Below are 21243 nucleotides of genomic sequence, written 5' to 3' on the forward strand. Positions count from 1 at the left end.
AGGACCCCGGGAAGGAGGATCCCGCGGACGGCCGCCGCCCGAGGTAATCACCGGAGGACGGACGGGGCCGGTCCTCGCCCGGACCCCGACGCGGGCGACTTGCAGTGCGGACCCCGGAGGTGGCACACTCCATCAGGACAAGTTTCTCGAGGCTTTGAAATGACATGGTTGGAACTGACATTTTACGTAGCCATCTTTTCTCTCCTGTTTTAATTAAGTTTTTTAGTCCAAGAGTGAGACTTCCCTGGGGTGTTTTGGGTTGAAAACATTATTCTGAAACTTTTTGTATGTTGTGGTTATTTGCATGTGAATGTTAACTTTAGCTGATTAGAAACCATGAAGTTAAAACATGCGAGATACCTCACTGGATCGCTGTGGCGCTTAAGCACCATCTTACCCGTGTAGTTAGCATCGGTGTTCGGTGGAGAGTCCTCAAAGCCAGTCTTTTGGGTGATGAGTTTTGCTTCTTACAGTCTGTTGCGGAGTCTCACCAAGTTCACAGACTTGTATGGCCAATTTTAGTAACATATTAGATAAAGTTATGGGGCCACTACCAATTCGGCCTTTTCTTGTGAAGCCTCTTTTCAAAGGGCCTAAACAGGTGGGAGTGGACGCTGTCTTAAAATGTTTTGAAGTGCGGTCTTCAGCTTTTTAAAATTTAACTTTAGTTAAGTGTGCCCTGTGATTTGGCCAATCCAATAGTAATAACCCACTTGTAAATATATTAACTTTTAAAATAAATGAAGCCAAGTTAGTTCTCTTAAATTTAATTACCAAGATAATTTCAAGGTTGACCAAGAGACTGATTTTGTTCGCTTAGTTGAAATCATATCAATGAAATTAAGCAAAACAAAACTTAAAGAAAAAAAAAACCACTTTCATTCTAAGTTATTTGTAATTTTCTCTTTTGAAACATTCCAGCATTGAAAGAGTCAGGACCTTCTCCTCTGTAATTGCTTTAGATCTCTATCAACATCTGTTATTGTCTCTTTGATAAGTTTGTTAAATTAGTGCTTTCTGCTTTGTGAGCCACTAGAGTAGAATTCTGTAACAGAGAGTAGGGGTTCCTACTTGACACAGTGTATGATAGCTTCTTCAATTAGTTACTCTGAGAACCCTTTGAATTCTAAATTTAGTTAGGACTTAAGTTTTACTTTTTATAAACAGATGTAATATAGCAACAATATCATATCGAAGGACTTCGAGAACAAGAAAATATCTTAATTAAAACACTAATACTTAAGTTTTGAGACACAAGTGAAACCAATCTTCAACACTCAGGCATGCCTCCTTTGTCCTTAAAAAGACATACTAGAACAGAATGCTGATTAATAAATTTCTTAAAAGTTTACATAGAATGTGTATTTTGTCTCCTTTCCAGGACAACACTACTAGAAACTCTTAAAAAACAAGACTATACATGTCAAGAGACTTACTCTAATAGAACTTCCCTCATTTTTTTCTCTTCCTTTCCGTTTATCACAGTATTTACCATCCCTATGACATTCTAATTATTTTATGCTAATTATTTTTCTTTAAATTAATTTAATTGGAAAAATAGGAGACTGCTCAAATATGTGAAGTCTTGATTCTAAATGGTACTCATCATTTAACCATTTTCTTTAGCATCTTTAAAATAAAGGAATTTAAAATATTAAAGTACCTCAGAACACTTGCATTTTACGAATAGATTTGTTATTAATTTGTTGATATGGCATTTTCTTTTAGCTAATTTTTGAGAAAATAATATTTTGAAAAATTAAAGCCAGTATCTGAGTAATTTGGTGAAATTGAAAGTTTTGATGATAGTAGGGATGCTATCTTATTTTTTTTTCCTGGACCATATCTGATGCATATGAAGTATATTATGAGCTGGAGCTGAAGAATGCAATGGGTAATACGGGTTTGGGGAAATTGTAACTCTAGTGTATGTATATTTTTAGGTAAGGGAATGTTTAATGTCTGACTAACTTCCTTGCAGTCAAGCTGTACCTTAGCTGCTCTTGGGTGCTGAAGGCGAATTCACAGTAACTCAAAACTCTTCTGACACCCACTCCGTAAGTGAACTTCAGGTCTTTTTCGAGGTAAAGTACCATATTTATTGTAATATGTATGTATTTGTCGATCATGTCATATCTGCAACACTGTGCTGCCACATTAAGTAAGTTCTTAGCTTTACTTTTTAGTTTTTGAGTTATATATGCCTAACCCCATTTCAATAGACTTTGTGGTTTATGTGGCAAGATATTGCACAATTTGATGATTGTTTTAACACTGCCTAGGTCAGATTATAGTAGAACTATATGCATATATAGGTGCTTTATTATGTATAGTCTGAAATATATAGAGGATAAGTAATATAATTTTGCTTACTGTAATGCTGAGATATAATATCTATTTCAGTTAATATTGCTATAGAACAAATGATCCTGGAATTAAATTATATTATCTTAAATTGAAATTAAAAACTTAAATTAAAAGCTAGCAGCTTCTAGTGGTGCTGGCTGGCTCAGTCTGTTAAGCGTCCAACTTCAGCTCAGGTAATGATCTCCTGGTTTGTGGGTTTGAGCCCTGCATCGGGTTCTGTGCTGACAGCTCAGAGCCTGGAGCCTGCTTCAGAGTCTGGTTCCCTCTCTCTCTGCCCCTCCTCCCTCTTTCTCTCAAGAATAAACATTTAAAAATGCTAGCTTTGGGTATCTCTCATGGTTCTGTGGCTTGCATGGGCTCAGCTGGGCCGTTTTCCTGATCGCATTTGGATTCTTACAGTGTTACGGTCAGGTGGCAGCTGGGGCTGGGAGCCCCTAGGTCAGTTGGCAGGCTATGACGGCCATGCTTCCCTCTCTCTCTCTCGCTCCAAGTAGCCCAGAGCCTCTTCTCTCTACTTGTCTTCATGTGTCATTCCAAACAGGGTAGTCATGATTTTTACGTGGACACTCAGGGTAACCAACAAGCGCAAAAGTGGAAACTGCCAGGAGTTCCTAAGCCTTAAGACTGGAGCTGGCACAGCCTCACTTCCGCCGCCTCCAGCAGGCTGAGTAAGCAGGGAAGGGCCAGCCCCCGCTCAAGGAGAAGGGGAACAAACACTGCATCTTGATGGCGGAAGTAAAGTAGCACAGAATCTGTGGCTGTCTTTAATCCACCAGCATATGGTTCACTGATGACTTTGTAGAAAACTACCACAAGATTTTAGATCCAGAAGGTGTTTTTAGAAATCATTTATTTTAAGATCATCAGTTTACCTAAAAGAATACTGGAACATAGCATCATAAAAGAGGGAAGACCTAGAGCTATTACCCTCCAACCTTTTTTTTTAAAGATTCTCATAAAGCATGGTAAAGTGCCTGAGATATGTATGGTAGGCAGTTAATATGTATAGTTAATGCAGGACTTTATTAATAAGTCAAACCTAAGATTCTAATAGTCTACTCTAAGAAGCACCTACATTTCTAACTTGTTAGAAACATGCATGAATTTCCAGGAGACATTAAGACTTGGAGACTTTAAAGGATAGCCAAATTAAAAACAACAACAACAAACTTTTAACTATTTTCACATAATTATTATTCTTTCTCTAAATACACATAAACACAGGGAAATGGAATATTATGAGACAGTGAATCTATTGTGAATTCTAAGGAATGTATGATACCATCGTGGTCTAATACCAAACTGTGGCATTGGAAATGTTTGATGCCTCACATTCATCTTAAGAGAAGTCTGTGTACATATGCATTTCTTAAACAATAAATCAGGATGGGGATGGGGAGCCAGATTTTTTATTACTAAATGGTTACCTTCTGATAAAAAACATAAAAATGATTTTGTTTTGAGCCTAAATTAAAAAATAGGCACCGGCAGAATTCATTGTAAATACAACATAATGAGGGGAAAAGTTTATTCTTCCTTTTATTTGAAGTGTAATTGAGGTAAAATACCCTATTCGGTTCAGGTATCTATCATAGTGATTTGATGTTTTTATAAATTATGAAACGACCCCCATGATAAGTCTGGTTACCATCTGTCACCATACAAAGTTATTCAAATGTTACTGACACTATTTCTTGTACTGTACATTACATCCCCATGATTCATTTGTTTTATCACTGGAAATTTGTACCTCAAAATGCCCTTCACCTATTTTACTAACCTCTCAATGTTCTTCCTCTTCTGGTTTATTTCCTGTATCTATGAGTCAGTTTGTGTTTTCCTTTTCTGTATTTTTGAGGTCCCACATATAAGTGAAATCATACAATATTTATTTTTTACTCCTTTCACTTAGCAAAATATGCTCTAGGTTTATCCATATTGTCAAAATTATAACATTTCATTCTATTTTATGGCTTAGTAATATTCCATTATGTATGTATGTACATGTGTATGTATAATATATATTATGTACTACTTTTTTCTCCATTCATCTGTTGATGGAAACATATATTCCTTCCATATCTCACTATTGTAAATAATGCTGTGGTAAGAAAATGGTGCATTTCTGTTTTTGAATTAGTGCTTTTGGTTTTTTTGGATCAATACTCAGAAGTGGAATTGCTGGATCATATGGAAATTCTATTTTCAATTTTTTGAGGAACCTCAGTATTATTTTCCATAAGGGCAGCAGCAATTTATATTCCCACCAACAATGCATACGAGTTCCTTTTTTTTTTTTGCATTCTCTCTAATGCTTTGTTATGTTGGGAGCTGCTGAGTTTTGGCCACCTCAGGCAAGGATATATCGCTCTCCAGGGAGCAACCAAAAAACAAGATTTACATCTGGAGGCTAGGAGAGTGCATTTCCTGGTCCAGGATTCGGAGACAGTCATACTGGGCGGGACGAGAAAAGCCAATATGAACAAAAGATCAAACCGCATTGGGGTTTATGCAGCGCTGATCTTCCCCTGCCCAGTATTGCAGAGGAAAGTCTGGGCGCCTCCTTTGATGCTGTGTTCCGAGTTTCAGTTTCGGTTTCCCCTTTCTCTAATAATCATTTGACGCTGTTACCTGGCAACCAACCTGGGCCAGTTTCCCGCCCCTAATCCTATAAAGGTTTGATTCCTTTTCAATAAACGGGCTTGATCAGAATCGCTTGCCTTGCCTCACTCTCTGTGCTCCCCTTCCTGCCCTACTCTCCCTCCCTCCCTCAGGAACGGACCCGGAAGGATTTACTGCCCCGCGGGCCGGGGGCGGTACTGGACAAGTGACGTCCCAACGTGGGGCTGAGTGAGGGAACACGACATTGTTATTTTTTTGTCTTTTGAAATATCTCATCTGACCAGGGTGAGGTAGTATTTCATTACGTTTGGGTTACATTTTGCAGATAAGTTGAACATCTTTCATGGGTCTCTTGGCCATCAGTGTATCTTCTTTGGAAAGTAGTCTATTCAAGTCCTATCCCTTGTTTTTAATTGGGTTGTATGTTTTTAGGTGTTGAGTTGTATGAGTTGTTTATATATTTTGGATATTAACCCCCTACTGAATATATCATTTGCAAGTATCTTCTCTCATTCACTAGGTTGCCTTTTTGTTGATGATTTCCTTTGCTTTCCAAATGCTGTTTAGTTTCATATAATCCCATCTGTCTGTTTTAGCTGTTGTTGCCCTTGCCAAGGGACAGGTTCAAAAAAAATATTGCTAAGACCAGTTTCACAGAGCATACTGCCTATGTTTGCTTTTAGGAATTTTGTGGTTTCAGGTCTTACATTCAGGTCTTTAAATCACTTTGAATTTATTTTTGTTTATGGTAATAGATAGTGGTCCAGTTTCATTCTTTTTCATGTAACTGTCCAGGTTCCCCCATGCCATTTAATTCAGAGACTGTCTTCTCCCCATTGTATATTCTTGCCTCCATTGTTATAGTTTAATTGGATGTATGTGCATGGGTTTATTTTTGAGGTCTCTATTTTGTTTCATTGATTTGTGTGTCTATTTTTGTGCTAGTGCCATGCTGTTTTGATTAGCATACCTCTTTAGTATAGTTTAAAATCAGGGAGTGTGATACCTCCAGCTTTATTCTTTGTTCTAAGGATTTATTTGACTATTTGGGGTCTTATGTGGTTCCATACACATTTTAGAATTCTTTGAAAAAAAAAAAAAGAATTCTTTGGTACTGTGAAAAATGCCACTGGTATTTTGATAAGGATAGGATTCAATCTGTAGATTGCTTTAGGTAGTATGGACATTTTAATGATATTAACTCATACAATTCATAAGCATGATGTATCTTTCCATTTAGTGTGATTTCAGTTTCTTTCATCAGTGTCTTATTGTATTCAGAGTACAAGTTTGTCACCTTCTTGGTTAAATTTACTCTTTGTAATTTGTCAATTGTAGTTCAGGTTTTTCTGCCCTTTCACTGGTTGCTGTAGTTTCAGCTTGAGTCCCCGCTTTGAAGAGGTCTAAGATTTTGGTGTAAGAAGACCTTGAATCCACCTTCTTCCATGAATACAGTGAGTCCACACTTATATAGTAGCCATTTCCTAATGAAGGGGATCTGAAGGCTGATTGAGTAGCTTCCACACAACAAACAGCAGAGTGACCACACAGAGAAGGGTAGGAGATGGAGACATGGTATTGATGAGAAAGTGACCTGCAGTAGGAGATGATATCATTAAGGGAGCCTGTGTGTAGACTCAATTGCCCTCAGGCACAGAAAAAATTAGGGGGTTAAATGGCAAGTATATTATAAGTGAAGGAATCCATTTACTAACCCTGGAACATCTGCTGCATGAATGAGAAACTTCTGGAACTCTCTCCAAAGTTGGAGTTGATAGCAAGCATTGATATTTTTGTGTTCTCTCTCCACCTTAATAGTACTGGTGTGGGAGCAGAGCCCAGGCACTCTTGCCTCCTTGCTGGGACTACCCCAGCACACGTAGGCCCCTTGCTCACACCAGCTCCAACCATCCTCCCAAGGTGGCCCCAGCATAAAGCACCTCAGGATCCCCAGAACTTACCCACTCCAGCTCCAGTTGTCCCACCCCTTGGGACCCCTGGCCCATGTTGCTCCAGCTCCATATGTCTCACCAGAGTGTCTCTGTGAGGAGCGCCCCATGACCTCCCATTCTACACCCACTCCAGCTCTGGCTATCCTGCCACATGGGTCTGACACAGTGTACCCCAGAAACCCTCCAGCCTCTGCCCACTCCAGATATGACTAGCCTGCCATCAGCCACACACTATCTGCACAGCGGACACTTTTACACAAGGCCACTTCTTCAAGATTCTCTCATTTTGAGAGAGGTAGCTGTTTAGCTTAATTCCTAGAAGCAAACATGGAAATCTAACAAAATGAAGAGTCAGAGGAATATGTTCCAAATGACCAAGATATAGTATAAAACCCTAGAAAAAAAATCCAATGAAATGGAGATAAATAATTTACCTGATAAAGAGTTCAATTGAATGATCATAAAGGTGGTTACCACACTTGGGAGTAGAATGGAAGAACCCAGTGAGAACTTCAACAAAGAGTTAGAAAATATAAGAAAAAAAAAACTACTCAGAGCTGAAGAATACTATAACTGAAATTAACGCATAAACTAAAGGGAATCATTAGCAGATTGAATGATACAGAAAAATGGATAAATAATCTGGAAGATGGAATAATGGCAATCATGTAGTCAGAAAAAGGAAAGGGGGGAAATTAAAAAAAAAAGAATGGCTTAAGGGAACTCTGGGGAAATTTCAAGCATGAGAGCATTTGTATCATGGGGCTCCCAGAAAACAAGGAAGGGAAAGGGACAGAGAACTTATTTGAAGAAACAATAGATGAAAACTTCCCTAACCTGGGGAAAGAAACAGACATCCAGATCCAGGAAGCACAGAGAGTCATAAAAAAAGATGAGTCCAAAGAAATCTACATGGAGATGTATTATAATTAAAATAGTAAAAGTTAAAAACAGAGAATCTTAAAGACAGCGAGAGAAAAACGAATAGACACATGTAAGGAGACCCTCATAAAACTATCTGCTGATTATTTCTGCAGAAACTTTGCAGGCCAGAGGAGAATGGCTGGAATGTATTTAAAGTGCTGGAAGGGAAAAACCTTGCAACCAAGAACAGTCTACCCAGCGAGATTATGATTCACAATTGAAGGAGTGATACAGAGCGTTCTAAACAACTAAAAACTAATGGAGTTCATCACCACTGAACTAGCCTTAGAAGAAATGTTAAAGGGTCTTTAAGGAGAATAGAAAAGGCTATAACTGGAAATAAGAAAATACAGGGAAAAAGTCTCACAGAAAGACAAAACTATATGGTAAAGTCAGTGGATCATACACTTAAAAACTAGTATAATAGTTAAAAGTAGTAATGTCAAGTATAGTTGCAATAAATAGATAACGGGTAAACACACAAAATATGTGAAGTATAATGTCAAAAAGATACAATACGTGGTGAGGTGTAAAAATGTAGTGTTTTTAGAATGTGTTCAAACTGAGTGACAGTTTAAAACAGACTGCTATAAAAATAGGCTAATATGTATAAACCTCTTGGTGACTATAAACCAAAAACCTCCAATAGATACACAACAAAAAGAAGATAAAAGAACTGAAGGAAAAAACTAAAGAAAACAATCAAACCACAGGGAAGAGAGCAAGTGAAGAAAGGAACAGAGAAGAACTACAAAACTAACCCCAAAACATAAAAATGCCAATGAGTACATGCCTATTATTAATAATTACTTTAAATGTAAGTGGACTGTTCCAATCAAAAGACCTAATAGAATGGCTGAATGGATTAAAAAAAAAAAAACCCACAATACCTACCTATATACGGTCTATAAGACACTTCAGATTTAAGACTGAAAGTGAAGAAATTGAGAAATGTCCCTACAATGGAAGCAAAAATAAAGCTGAGGCGGCAACACTCAATGTTAGACAAAATACACATTAAAACAAAGATTGTATGGCGGCTCAGTCAGTTAAGCATCCAACTTTTGATCAGGTCATGATCTCGTGGTCCCTGAATTTGAGCCCCATGTCAGGTTCTGTGCTGACAGTTCAGAGCCTGGACCTCCTTCAGAATCTGTGTCTCCCTCCCTCTCTGTACCTCCCCTATTCACTCGCGCACTCTCCCTCTGTCTGTCTCTCTCTCTCAAAAATAAACATTCATTTTTTAAAAATAAAAAACCACAAAGATTGTAGTAAAAGTCAGAGAAGCACTGTTTGTCTAAGTGAGGCACATAATGAAATGTTTCTGTCAAAAGTTCAGAAATATCCAAAGTAAAATAGTAAATCAATGAAGTAGCAGTTAGCAAACATTTATTCTGCGCGCGAGCGCGCGCGCACACACACACACACACACACACACACACACACACACACACAGTTTGCAAACTGGGAGCATTCAACATTGAATGAGGATCAGGGATATATTGTAAAGCCGCTTACATGGTGAGAAAGCATCCCTGTTCATTCTTCACAGTGATTGAGCATCATATTAGAATTTTCTTGAATGGTAGGAATTCTTCAGTGGTTATGTCATATCAACCTTGGGTAGCAGTTCACGTTTTGCTTATGATTTGCAGAAGCATAAAAAAAATGACCCAGATTCAATTAGTCTTAACAAAATGTGCTAAATTAAGCTTTGCTCAGAGATTCTTTAAGAATGGCCTCTGTTTCTGATAAACATTTTCAAGCTTTTCTAACCGTTTTGTAGGTCTATCCATTTCAATTTAGCTCTCCCTCACTCTTTTTTTTTAAACTGGTGTTTTCATCTTAGAATATCTGTTGCTAGTTACCCCAGTCTGAAAACCCCATTGAAATTCTACTGTTCATTAGCAACCTTCTTTCACTCCTAGGTGTTTAATTTTAACAGAAATTGTTCTTTCCTCTCTGCTTAGGCTCATTTCCCTTATTTATAAATCTATTTCTGTGTCCCGTTTTTATCTGAACTAAACTATACATTGTCTTATTTTAGTTTTAGAATTGGTAATTGTCTATTTTCCTATTGGGGTTTTTCTTTTTCTTATTTATTAGTATTCCTTAACAAAGAAGAAGTATATATTAATTGGGAATAACAGTATTTGCTTGCTAAAAAAAATTAAAAAATAGTATTTGCTTGGTTCCTAGTATTTTTTTTCATTCTTATAACTAAAGGAAGGAATTAATTTTCGTAAAAATATTTTTTAATGTTTATTTAGTTTTGAGAGAGAGAGAGACAGAGTGTGAGCTGGGGAGGGGCAGAGAGAGAGGGAGACAGAATCGGAAGCAGGCTCCAGGCTCTGAGCTGTCAGCACAGAGCCCGACACAGAACGAAACTCCCGAGCCAGGCGATCACGACCTGAGCTGGTGTTGGTTGCTTAACTGACTGAGCCACCCCGGTGCCCCAAGGAATTAATTTTCTTATAATTTTAAGTCTCTCTTGTCAATATTGATACACACACGTGCACACACACATATACCATAAATAGAGTGATGTTTCCTAGTTAGTAAATGAGGCTCTTAACGTCTGTGTGTCCAGAGAAATACGTTAAGCTTCTAGTACATTAGATTTAAGAAAGGCTTGCGGATATTACAAAGGCTTATGCAACCTCTTTAAGAAATACCAGTTCTCAGCATTTCATGTGTGTTTTCTGTTTATTCCTGAACTGCAGGAGCCCAGCCGATGGCGGGTTAGTGTTCGTGTGACTTCTCGCTTCCCATCACAGCACTGGGCCTAAGTCATCTCTAAAGATGGGAATGAAAATAGCCATATTTCTTAGTTCAAATGGCTGTTAATAAAATATAATAAGCAAATGGAAATGAAAATCTTTTAAAATGATAACTTTTTATATATCTCCATTTCAATGTAAGAATGGATTATAAGATTTGAAAATTAGATTTGATCATTTCTAAAGTCTCTGCTGGTTCGAACTATGTGAGATATTCTAAAACTTACTAGGGAACCTGCAGCACCTCCTGGTCAGAACGTGAGACTATATGGTGATAGTGAGCAGGGAGAGCACCTTTGTTGAGAATTGAAACCCCTGTCATCTGTCCACATGGTGAGCTTTGTCCAACACCTCTGCCAAAGGGCTTGTATGAGAAGGTGTGGTTGGCCTCCCTGACTTCAGCCTCTTGAGGTGAGGGATATAATTTTAAGACGCCCTGGTTTCCCTGGATAGCTTAGTGTCCGTCTGTAATATAACTTACTTAAAATATTTGACGATATTTATATGATTACACCCTAACACCTGTTATTGTAAGATTTCCAAGAGCTTACTTATCGTATTAAATTAATGTACCAGGCCCTCATCTTAACCAAGTAAGTCATTATTCTGTTTGTACACTTAATAGAACTCAGTTGTTTTCCTCTTGATTTTTTACATTTGTTTTTATTTTTTCCCCAGTTTCTCTTTTTCTTAATTATGTTTTTACCCAAATCAGATGCATAACTGGATAAGTTTGGAAGAGGTTGACGTTTACAATATGTATTTGAGGGAGAGAGAAAACACAAGCTGGGGAGAAGGGCAGAGGGAGAGAGAGAAAATCCTAAGCTCCATGTAGAGGCTGGAACCTGACGTGGGGCTTGATGGCACGACCCAGGGGTTGTGACTTGAGCTGAAATCGAGAGTTGGACACTCAGCTAACTGAGCCGCCCAGGCACCCCAAAGGAGCTTGACATTTGGAGTGAGACAAACTTTTATTTGAAGCCCAGCCTTGATAGTTTATGTCTGTGGTCCTTAGCAAGTTCTTTAACTTTTGTTGGTATCAGTTTTCTGTCTGTGAAATGAGAACACAGACCTCATTGGTTATATACATTATCCGTGAGAATTAATGTCATATAAAATGCTTAACACAGTAAATCCTTAATACGTTTATACTGTTTATTATGCTAATTAGACAAGTAAGGACAGTATAATTGAAAAACATGTAAATGAAATCTAAAATGAGTAAAATGAGTTTCCTTAAAAAATATCAGAGATATAAACTCAGAGAGTAGGTTAATTTTTGGCAAGATTTATTCAAAATTATTCAAAAAATATTTGAATGCTTGCTGTGAGCCACACACACTTCCAGGAACACCAAGTCCCTGCCCTCCTCTAGCCTCCCTTCTAGTTAGGAAAGACCGAAAATTAACTTACAAATCAATGTATGTGGTGATTTCAGACACAAACTATGCAGAAAACAGAACAGGTTATGACCTAAAGCGTGACAAGTGTGGAAGGAGTGCTGCTTCGGGGGGACAGTGACATTTGAGCAAGGACCTGTAAGATTGGCTGAGCCTGCACTGGATATCCAGGCTAAGAGACTCTAAAATGGGGTGCACCTTGTGTCATCCAGGGAGAGAGGGAAGACCAGTGTGACTGGGGCTCAGTGGATGCAGGGGCACCTGGAGTAACATTCTGTGGGATATGGTTGGCCCTGGCGAGGAGTTTGGATTTCATTCTAATTTCAGGAGCCATGGTCCTTAGATCTGTAGTGACGTGGCCTCCTTTGGTTTTAAAATGACCACATTGGATGATATAAGGGGAATGGACTTGAGGAAATGTGGAATGTGCTGTTGATGTACATCAGGAGCTTAAAAATGGTGGAATATTAAGAGAATGGCAGTGAAGATGGAGAGAGGTAATGACGTTTGAGACATACGGTGAAAGTAGGGCCGCAATGACATACTTAATAATTGCATGTCGGGAATAATCGAAGTAGCAAAGGGGTAAAAATCAGAGATAAGCCCCAGGGATTTGGCTTGCCTGTCACGTGGCTAGAAGTGCATTCCTGTGGTAGGGAAGGCCCGGAGAGGACGAGGTATATAGTGCCGTGATTGGGACAGTGTGGATGCTGCCGACAGAAAAGGCTGCTTCCATCTTTCTCACTTGCTGTTCTTTGGCATATGTTTAAAATTCTCTGTGTCTTAGTTTCTCCACGTTTCTCATTAAAATGAGAATTTTAATACCTGTCTTGTTACTTACTCTAAGGATTGAAAGAGATGTGAATTGAGATTATGCATTAAATTGTTAACAGTGCTTGGCATGTGGTACATTTTGTCACTGAAAGAGAGTAAAAGAAAAAACATAGTCTGTGTTGTCTGAGTACCTACTGGGGGTCTGAACAGAGATACGTTTGTATGCGCAGGGTGGTGGTAGGCAAGGTGCAGAGCTCCGGTCCTGTTTGAATGGATGGTGGAGGTGGATCCGAAGAGATTTGGCAGTAGTGTCATGGTTGACCAGCTTCACCACTCACCACCCATGGGCATGTCCTGATTCCTTTGGTTTCCTCAGTTTGAAATGTGAAGCCTGTCTCATAGGAAGCTTCATGGAAACTGTCTCATAGTTTTGTCCTAAGGATTAAACGTCTAATATATGGTATGTGCCAGTTATTAAGGTAGAATGATCACAAGTCATGTTTGGACAAGGTAAGTTTGAGATGGGTTTTCAACACATGAGTGGAGTTAATAAACAAGTCTAGAGTTCAGAAAGGCTCAAAGCTCAGGGTATAAATTGGGAATTCATCAGCACAGTGATGGTAAAACTCCAGGACTGGATGAAATTTCATGGATTTACTCTAAGGATTCAAAAGCGAATACATGTCACCTCCTAATTATTGCTAGGGGAGAAATGAACAAGCAAAGTAGAAAAGAGGACAGGGTTGGGAGGATTTCACGATAAAACTCATAGGTCAGCTATATTCAAGGCATAAGTAGCAGGGAGTGGGAGATATTTCTGTGCCTCTCACTAACGTTTAGGGAAAGTCTTAATCCCAAATTAACTCATGAGACAGTCTCATTTGAAGTTTTAGATCACAAATAACCTCCGTTTAAAATTTCACTTAATGCCTTCAAGTTTGAGTGTGGGGTTCTGGTGGATCACATAATGTGGTGTATTTCTTTTGGTTTGTCACTGCCCCTAACATGGTATGATATAAATAGAAAGGGCTCTTTAATTGATCATTTAATGTGGTGATTAAAATATTTCTTCCTTAGTACACATGTAGACTACTAACAGGGGTCCTGATTCATGTTCTCTTTTTAAAAATGTTTACTTATTTTGAGGGTGGGGATGGCAGGGAGAGCCAGGGAGAGAGGGAGCAGGAGCTCTGTGCTGTGGTCTGTCAGACTGAATCATTTTGTTCTAAGGAAGACATGTGTATGGATAGCTCACTTTATTGCCACATTCTACCTTTCCACCTGTAATGACTTATTTTGGAAAGCTTATCAAAGCTTAGTGCTCAGGACTCAAAATACCTTAATTTATGCAAGTAGAATCCAGAAATTGTCTTTCTCCAACTGTAAAAGCCTATATGAAAGTAAAATGACAATGTATTTCAGTGGCACCTGGGTGGCTCATTTGGTTAAGCATCCGACTTTGGCTCAGGTCAAGATCTCATGGTTCATGGATTCAAGCTCCAGTTGGTCTCTGTGCTGAGAGCACAGAGCCTGGAACCTGCTTCAGATTCTGTGTCTCCCTCTCTCTGCCCCTCCCCTGCACATGCTCTGTTTCTTTCTTTCTCAAAAATAAACATAAAAATATTTTTTAAAAAATGGGAACAAAGTGTTTTTGACTTGAGCAAGCCAATGCAGAAATTTCAGATACGCACCAGAGCAAGACCATGCCAATTTCTTAATCTTCTGAACCATAGTCAGCTGATATATAAAATGGAAATAACACCGATCTCATAATGCTTAAAGGGACTGAACAAAAGTGCATTTGCAAATAATTAGCCTTCCTATCAAATATACTTCATCTCAGGAAATGTTTTGGGTATTCAGAAATTCCCATTTTACTGTGCACACGAGCTACAAATACACTCTTTTATATGCTTAAAAAATCAACCGATTTTGAAAAGGATATATATAGCGTAAGTAGTAAGTATATGTGTGATATAAATTTGTGGCTATAATATTACACAGACTTGTGGAAAATACTTATTACTTTTACAGATATAAATTATCTTTTCTAAATGATTCTTCACACATAGTAGGAGGGACTTTTTACAGTTGTAGTAGTTTTATTTTTGTTTGTTTTTAAACAGATTTAGCAGCAGTCAAGGTCTGTCATGGCCTCATTATTTCCTGGCCCTTGGAGGAGAACTGTGCTAATAAAGTATATTTAGTGGGGAAAATTAATGCTTCTTTGCCCATGTTCTCCTTAACAACTATTTCTTTACTTACTAGTGCTTGTTACAATTTATTAACCATGAAGTATATATCCAAGTAAATGAAACCTTCCTTCTTTCTCTGCTCCCTGCCTCTTCACCCTCAATTTACCAGGTAGAAAATTTGCATAAAGTTACAAATCAGTCGGCTTCTTGAGAAAAAAGTTCTTACTGACAATTTCTTGTGGTGTGAAACCTGAGAAAAATCCACCAGCTTTTGTGGATCCAATGCTGATTTTAATTTTCAAGCCAGGAGTTAAATATATAAATCATGTTGAACACAGTGTACCTGTCTTTAGAAAGCTGTTTATAGTCAGGTATATATGTTAGTTTTCTTGGTAGAGAGCTACATTTCCCTGCCCTCCTGTTCCTTTTATCATGTAAACAACATGCGTGTGCGCATGCACACACACACACACCCACACACATGCACATACACGTACTCTTCCCTGTTACAATTATGGTGCATTTACAACATTTTATTGCATGCTTAGTTTCTCCACCTACATCCTCATACCACTACTTCTCTGGTACTTTAAATAAATAAGTGGAGTTTTTGCTATCAATGGCTGTTTTACAGGTTTCATTTTATTACTAAAGTTTTTACTTTTATTTCTTTAACTTTTTTAATGTTTATTTTATTTTTGAGAGAGAGACAGAGTGCAAGTCGAGAAGGGGCAGAGAGAGAGAGGGAGACAGAGTCCGAAGCAGGCTCCAGACTGTGCTGTCAGCCCCAACGCAGGACTCGAACTCATGAACCTGAACTGTGAGATCATGACCTGAGCTGAAGTCAGCACTTAACCTACTGAGCCACCCAGGCACCCCAGAAGTTTTTACTTTTAACATATTGTGTAACACATTAGTACTGTTATTTATACATGTGTTTTGAAATTTACATCACGTATTTCTCTTTTAAAATATATGGCTAAATTCCTTGTTCTTTTGTTTGTATTTTTAATGAGTTCCTTTTTTTAAGGCTTGCCCAATTTACTTGACCTTTCTCTGTGTGCCTTGATTTTCTTTATCTATGAAATGCATTGTTTGAGTGAACTGAAGGTGATAATCTGTGTATAGTACTTAGCCCAGGGCTTAATTTACCTCTTGTTACTGGTTGTGTCAGTTACCTCATGAAAAAATGAGATTATTGCCCTGTTTCTTTGAATCTTGATGAGCTCTATAATGGCTTTTGTTAATGAAAATGATTCTCTGTCAGTTTCCTGCCCAGGCAATTTTCACCTGTTTTCTCTTGATGTGCTGTGTTTAAGAGTTCTGAGTTGGCATGCAAATTTTCTGACTGCTCTTGAGAGGGTCATTTTGGAAAGGCCAAGTGTAGGCTGTGTATTCCACAGCCTTGGCTGAGCCTAGGGTTATAGCCATTTCCATCAAGACTCAGACACGTACATAAATTGGTCTTGAATGTTCCAGATTAGCCCGTCTACCAGCAGAACTCCACAGAAACAGTTGTTGATGTTCTGCACAACAGAATAATTTTCTAGCAAAGTTCTGCCTGAACTCCTGACCCACAAAAGCTTGAGATTTAAGAAAATAGTTGTTGCTATATAAGCCAGTAAGTGTTGGGTAGCAATAAACAACTGGAACATTGATATATGGAAATGCCTGTGATATTACTGAAATCACTTATTAACTTCTAAAATTTTCTGTGTATATTCCAGATATATATACCATATGTATCTGTACATTTTGAATGTACACATATATATTATAATGTTTTTATTTATTTTTGAGAGAGAGAAAGCATGAGCAGAGGAGGTGAAAAGCCCAAGATTTCAATATCACCCCCCAAAACCAGAAACCACCAGGGAGACCGAGGCACGCATGTAAAAGCAAAGGAAGGGCAGTTTTATCACGGCTTAGGCTCACCCGGCCTAAGTTCGGTCTCGCAGCCTTCACCAACGCAGTGGATCCGTGCTGAGAGCCCCGAGCAAGGGCTGAGTAGGGTTTCTATGGGGTTTGGGAAGGGGGAGTTACAGGAAAGTGTGACACAGGTACAGTGACCCAATCATAATGGTACAACAGTATTGGCAGCAGCTCTAACCTTACACACTGTTCAGAGCGTTCGTTACTTTTGGCGGGACCCAATTACAACATTTGGAGTACCTTTGAAATTAACCAATTACAGAGCGAGTTCAGGGTCTTATTTGGTGACTATCGGGTTAACTTTAACATTAGGTAACAAGGTCCTATCTAAAGTTCCCATCTGCAGGCCTTACCCTTAGGAATGTGGGGAGAGGTAGTTGGGCTTTCCTGATTGGATACGGAAAAGTGGTCTCTTTTGCCCAGGGTAATGTATAACTGCCTAATGGTTCCGGAGAGACTAACCTTAGGCCTTCTAGCTTAGAGGGGAAACTTAAAACCTGTCATGGCATCCATTTGGTTCAGACTTTGTCCTTACAGAGGGGCAGAGAGAGAGGGAGACTCAGAATTTGAAGCAAGCTTCAGGCTCTAAGCTGTCAGCTCAAGCCTGACTTGGGGCTCGAACTCATGGCCTGCAAGATCATGACCTGAGCTGACGTCAGATGAAACATAGGCCATGATTCTAGTACAGTTATATTACATTTTAATGAAAGTTTGTGGTCTCAATTTAAGATTTTGAAGGTTGTAGTACATAATTTTAAGAGATCTTAAAAGCTTTATTCCTATAAGAGCCTTAATCGAAGTGAATGCAATAATATACACCACATCACAAAAATGCTCTCCCTTTATTTCAAGTTTTATAATTATGTTATGATTCACTATATCCTTTACCTCCTAATAATGATGACAATTAATATACTATCCAAAGAATGATGGGTGAATTTTTTTTAATTTTTTAATGTTTTATTTATTTTTGATACAGAGAGACAGAGCATGAGGGGGGGAGGGGCAGAGAGAGAAGGAGACACAGAACCAGAAGCAGGCTCCAGGCTCTGAGCTAGCTGTCAGCACAGAGCCTGACACGGGGCTTGAACCCAGAACATGAGATCTGACCTGAGCCAAAGTCGGAGGTTTAACCAACTGAGCCACCCAGGTGGCCCTGAATTCTTTTTTTTTTTAAGAATACCTCATGCCAGGGCACCTGGGTGGCTTTGTCAGTTAAGGACTGACTCTTGATTTCAGCTTGGGTCATGATCTCATGGTTTGTGGGCTTGAGTCCTGCATCGAGCTCTGTGCTGACAGGGCAGAATCCTGAAACCTGTTTGGGATTCTCTCTTTCTCTCCAACACTCTGTGTTTCTCCCCCACTTGTGCTCTCTCTCAAAATAAATAAACCAAAAAAAAAAAAAAAAGAGAAAGAAATAAAGAAAGAAAAAACAATACCTCATGCTGCATTTTAATAGGAATGAGTAAAAATTTGTTTGGTATTCTTTTTTTAAATTTTTTAAATGCTTTTTTAAATTTATTTTTTGAGAGACAGAGACAGTGCGAGCAGGGGAAGGTCAGAGAGAGAGGGAGATACAGAATCCGAAGATAGGCTCTAGGCTCTGAGCTAGCTGTCAGCACAGAGCCTGATGCGGGGCTCGAACCCATGAACTGTGAGATCATGACCTGAACCGAAGTTGGACGCTTAACCAACTGAGTCACCCAGGCACCCCATTGTTTGCTATTCTTGAATATACTTTCCCAACAAAAATGTTTCTTTGCTTATAAAAATATTTTTCTTGAAAGAAGTTAAATTTGGAAACATATTTATCTCCTTTTGCCTACACACATGGCTGCCTTGCTCAGAAGAGAAAAATATCTGCTGTACTCCAAAATTATGAACACATTTGAAAAGTATTGAAAAGTTCTTGCATACATTGATAAGGAGAAGAATTACTTGTAAATAAGTTATAATCAATTATATAAGGTTTTATATAACTTTGGATATAATTGATGTTTAAGAAAAATTTTGTTCTGGCACTATTTAAAATGGTAAGGAAGCGGGTGCCTGGGTGGCTCAGTCGGTTAAGCCTCCGGCTTCGGCTCAGGTCAGATCTCACGTTTGTGGGTTCGAGCCCTGCGTCGGGCTCTGTGCTGACAGCTAGCTCAGAGCCTAGAGCCTGCTTCCGATTCTGTATCTCCCTCTCTCTCTGACCCTCCCCCTTTCATGCTCTGTCTCTCTCTGTATTAAAAATAAATTAAAAAAAACATTAAAATGGTAAGGAAGGTTTTATTCAGGACTATTGTGATAGGTGTTGAGACTATGACGATAGAGAGATCAGCCTCAACTCTGCATATAGTAAGCAGTTGGGGATGTAAGGCCCAAGAGCAGAGTGGGTGGTGAGTTGGGGGATGGTTGTTGGAAATTTACTAAGAGAAGAGATCAGGAGTAGAGGGATTCTTTCTAACCCAACTTAATGAGATTCGTACTGAAGGCAGATCAAGGTGAGCAGATACTGAGACAGGAATAAGGAATTTCATAAGATATTGAGGGTGGTAAGATATCAAGGGTGAGGGGAATGCCATTTAACTGACTCAGGATTCACCTGACCAAGGCCAAGGGATGAGGCCTAGACAAAGATTAAAAACAAGCAGACAAGCAAAACAAAAAAACACCTCAGAGGAACCTGTTTGACGTTTGGTCCTTGAGAGAGTCTTTGTCACTGGTCAGAATATGGTATCTGCAGCTACAAATCCATAGAATATAGGGCCTATGCAGGACACCCAGGCTCCCATTAGCAAATAGATGAACATTATTCTGCATCTTTCTTTTTTTTTAAGTTTATTTTTTGATTTTTGAGGGAGGAAGAGGGAGACAGAGAGAGCAAGCACACAACTGGGGGAGGGGCAGCCACAGAGGGAGACAGAATCCAAATCAGGCTCCAGGCTCAGAGCTGTCAGCACAGAGCCTAATGTGGGGCTTGAACCCATGAGCTATGAGATCATGACCTGAGCTGAAGGCAGACGCTTAACAGACTGAACCACCCAGGTGCCCAACCTGCACCTTTTTTGAGTAGGCTGAGCTGAGCTGCTTTTGTTATGTCATATGCTGACCATGTGGGGGACACCTGACTTCAGAAACTATGAAAGCGATCTACAGTAAGAGACCACTAGACCTGCCAGCTGAGAGGAAGCAGTGGCCAAGGCGCTGAGAGAGACTGGTCAGTTCCCACATAGGTAGCACACCTCATCCACCCCACCACCTCCTCCGCACTCTCAGCTGCTGCTTCGTTGATTGAAGCAAATAAATAAGCAAAGATCTTTAAAACAAATTATGTTGTTATGCAGTTTCTCTTGAATATATTAGATATTCTAAATATTAAAATAATCGAAATATTAGCATTCTCTAATCTCCACTGTGGTCCTTATTTTGATTTTGAAGTATAGTTATTCAGAATAAAAGAGATAAGAGCCCTTAATGATCTTCCTTCAGATTCCTTTCTTTTAGGATGGGTTTACCCTCTTCGCAGATATTCGTGGGGTGAGAGCTTTTCATTTGTGCACAGCAGTGCTGTAAGTGGCCCTAACGAAACTATAGCCACAGCCCTACTGACGCCACTGTGTAGGGACCACCATGACAGTAAGTGGTAGAAAACCTTTAATATTTTAATCCTGGCCTAATGACCACATGATTATCTGGGATGCCTTGGTATTCTTCGTGTGTGTGGAGTGGGGGAGGAGGTGATGGATGAATTACTAACCGAGAAATGACCTGAACATGAGTTATGGACACTTGGACCTTGTTGGATCCGTGCATCAATGGGAGAGAGACAGGGGAAATTATGGGAAGAACAATACAAACAAACCCTTGAACACCTAAATTTATTCAGGAAACATTATATGGCAAATGAATTTTTCTGTTTAGTTCTAAGTCTTAAAAAATGAAGCTGTCTTCACTTCTTGTTTTATCATCATAAACCTCAATCTGTCTTCTTCTTTCTCATCTTCCAGGATATCTGGGAGACTCCAAGGGTTCACATGATAATGTTCTTGGTCTGCACAGGAGAACAAGGAGCACTGGGGCATGCCTGGCCAAGGGAGGGTCTTGCTTTATCAGATATCTGTATGAGGTATGCGGCTGCCTCAGTACCGTAACTGGTCTTGTCTGAGAACCGGAAAACCGGTGAGAATTCATTGCTAATGAATTGTAATAGTAATTCTGAAATCCTTAAAACTGGACAATTTCCAGCTTTGAAAGTAAAAGAAATACTTTCCTTAAATGGCATCCATTTAAACAGCTTAGAGTGAAGGGAGAA

The 21243-nt window shown here is 39.1% G+C and overlaps 1 long non-coding RNA gene across 2 annotated transcripts in view; it reads left to right on the forward strand.

Moving 5' to 3' along the window:
* LOC115274140 overlaps window positions 1-21243 on the forward strand; it is a 45025-nt gene continuing 23782 nt past the window's right edge. For both annotated transcript variants that reach the window (XR_003901124.1, XR_003901120.1), the window contains exons 1-2: window positions 1-43; window positions 1982-2084. This is a non-coding gene — a long non-coding RNA (uncharacterized LOC115274140). The remainder of the gene's footprint in view (window positions 44-1981; window positions 2085-21243) is intronic.

The sequence above is a fragment of the Suricata suricatta genome, chromosome 1 (assembly GCF_006229205.1).
Source record: "Suricata suricatta isolate VVHF042 chromosome 1, meerkat_22Aug2017_6uvM2_HiC, whole genome shotgun sequence".
NCBI classification, from domain to species: Eukaryota; Metazoa; Chordata; class Mammalia; order Carnivora; family Herpestidae; genus Suricata; species Suricata suricatta.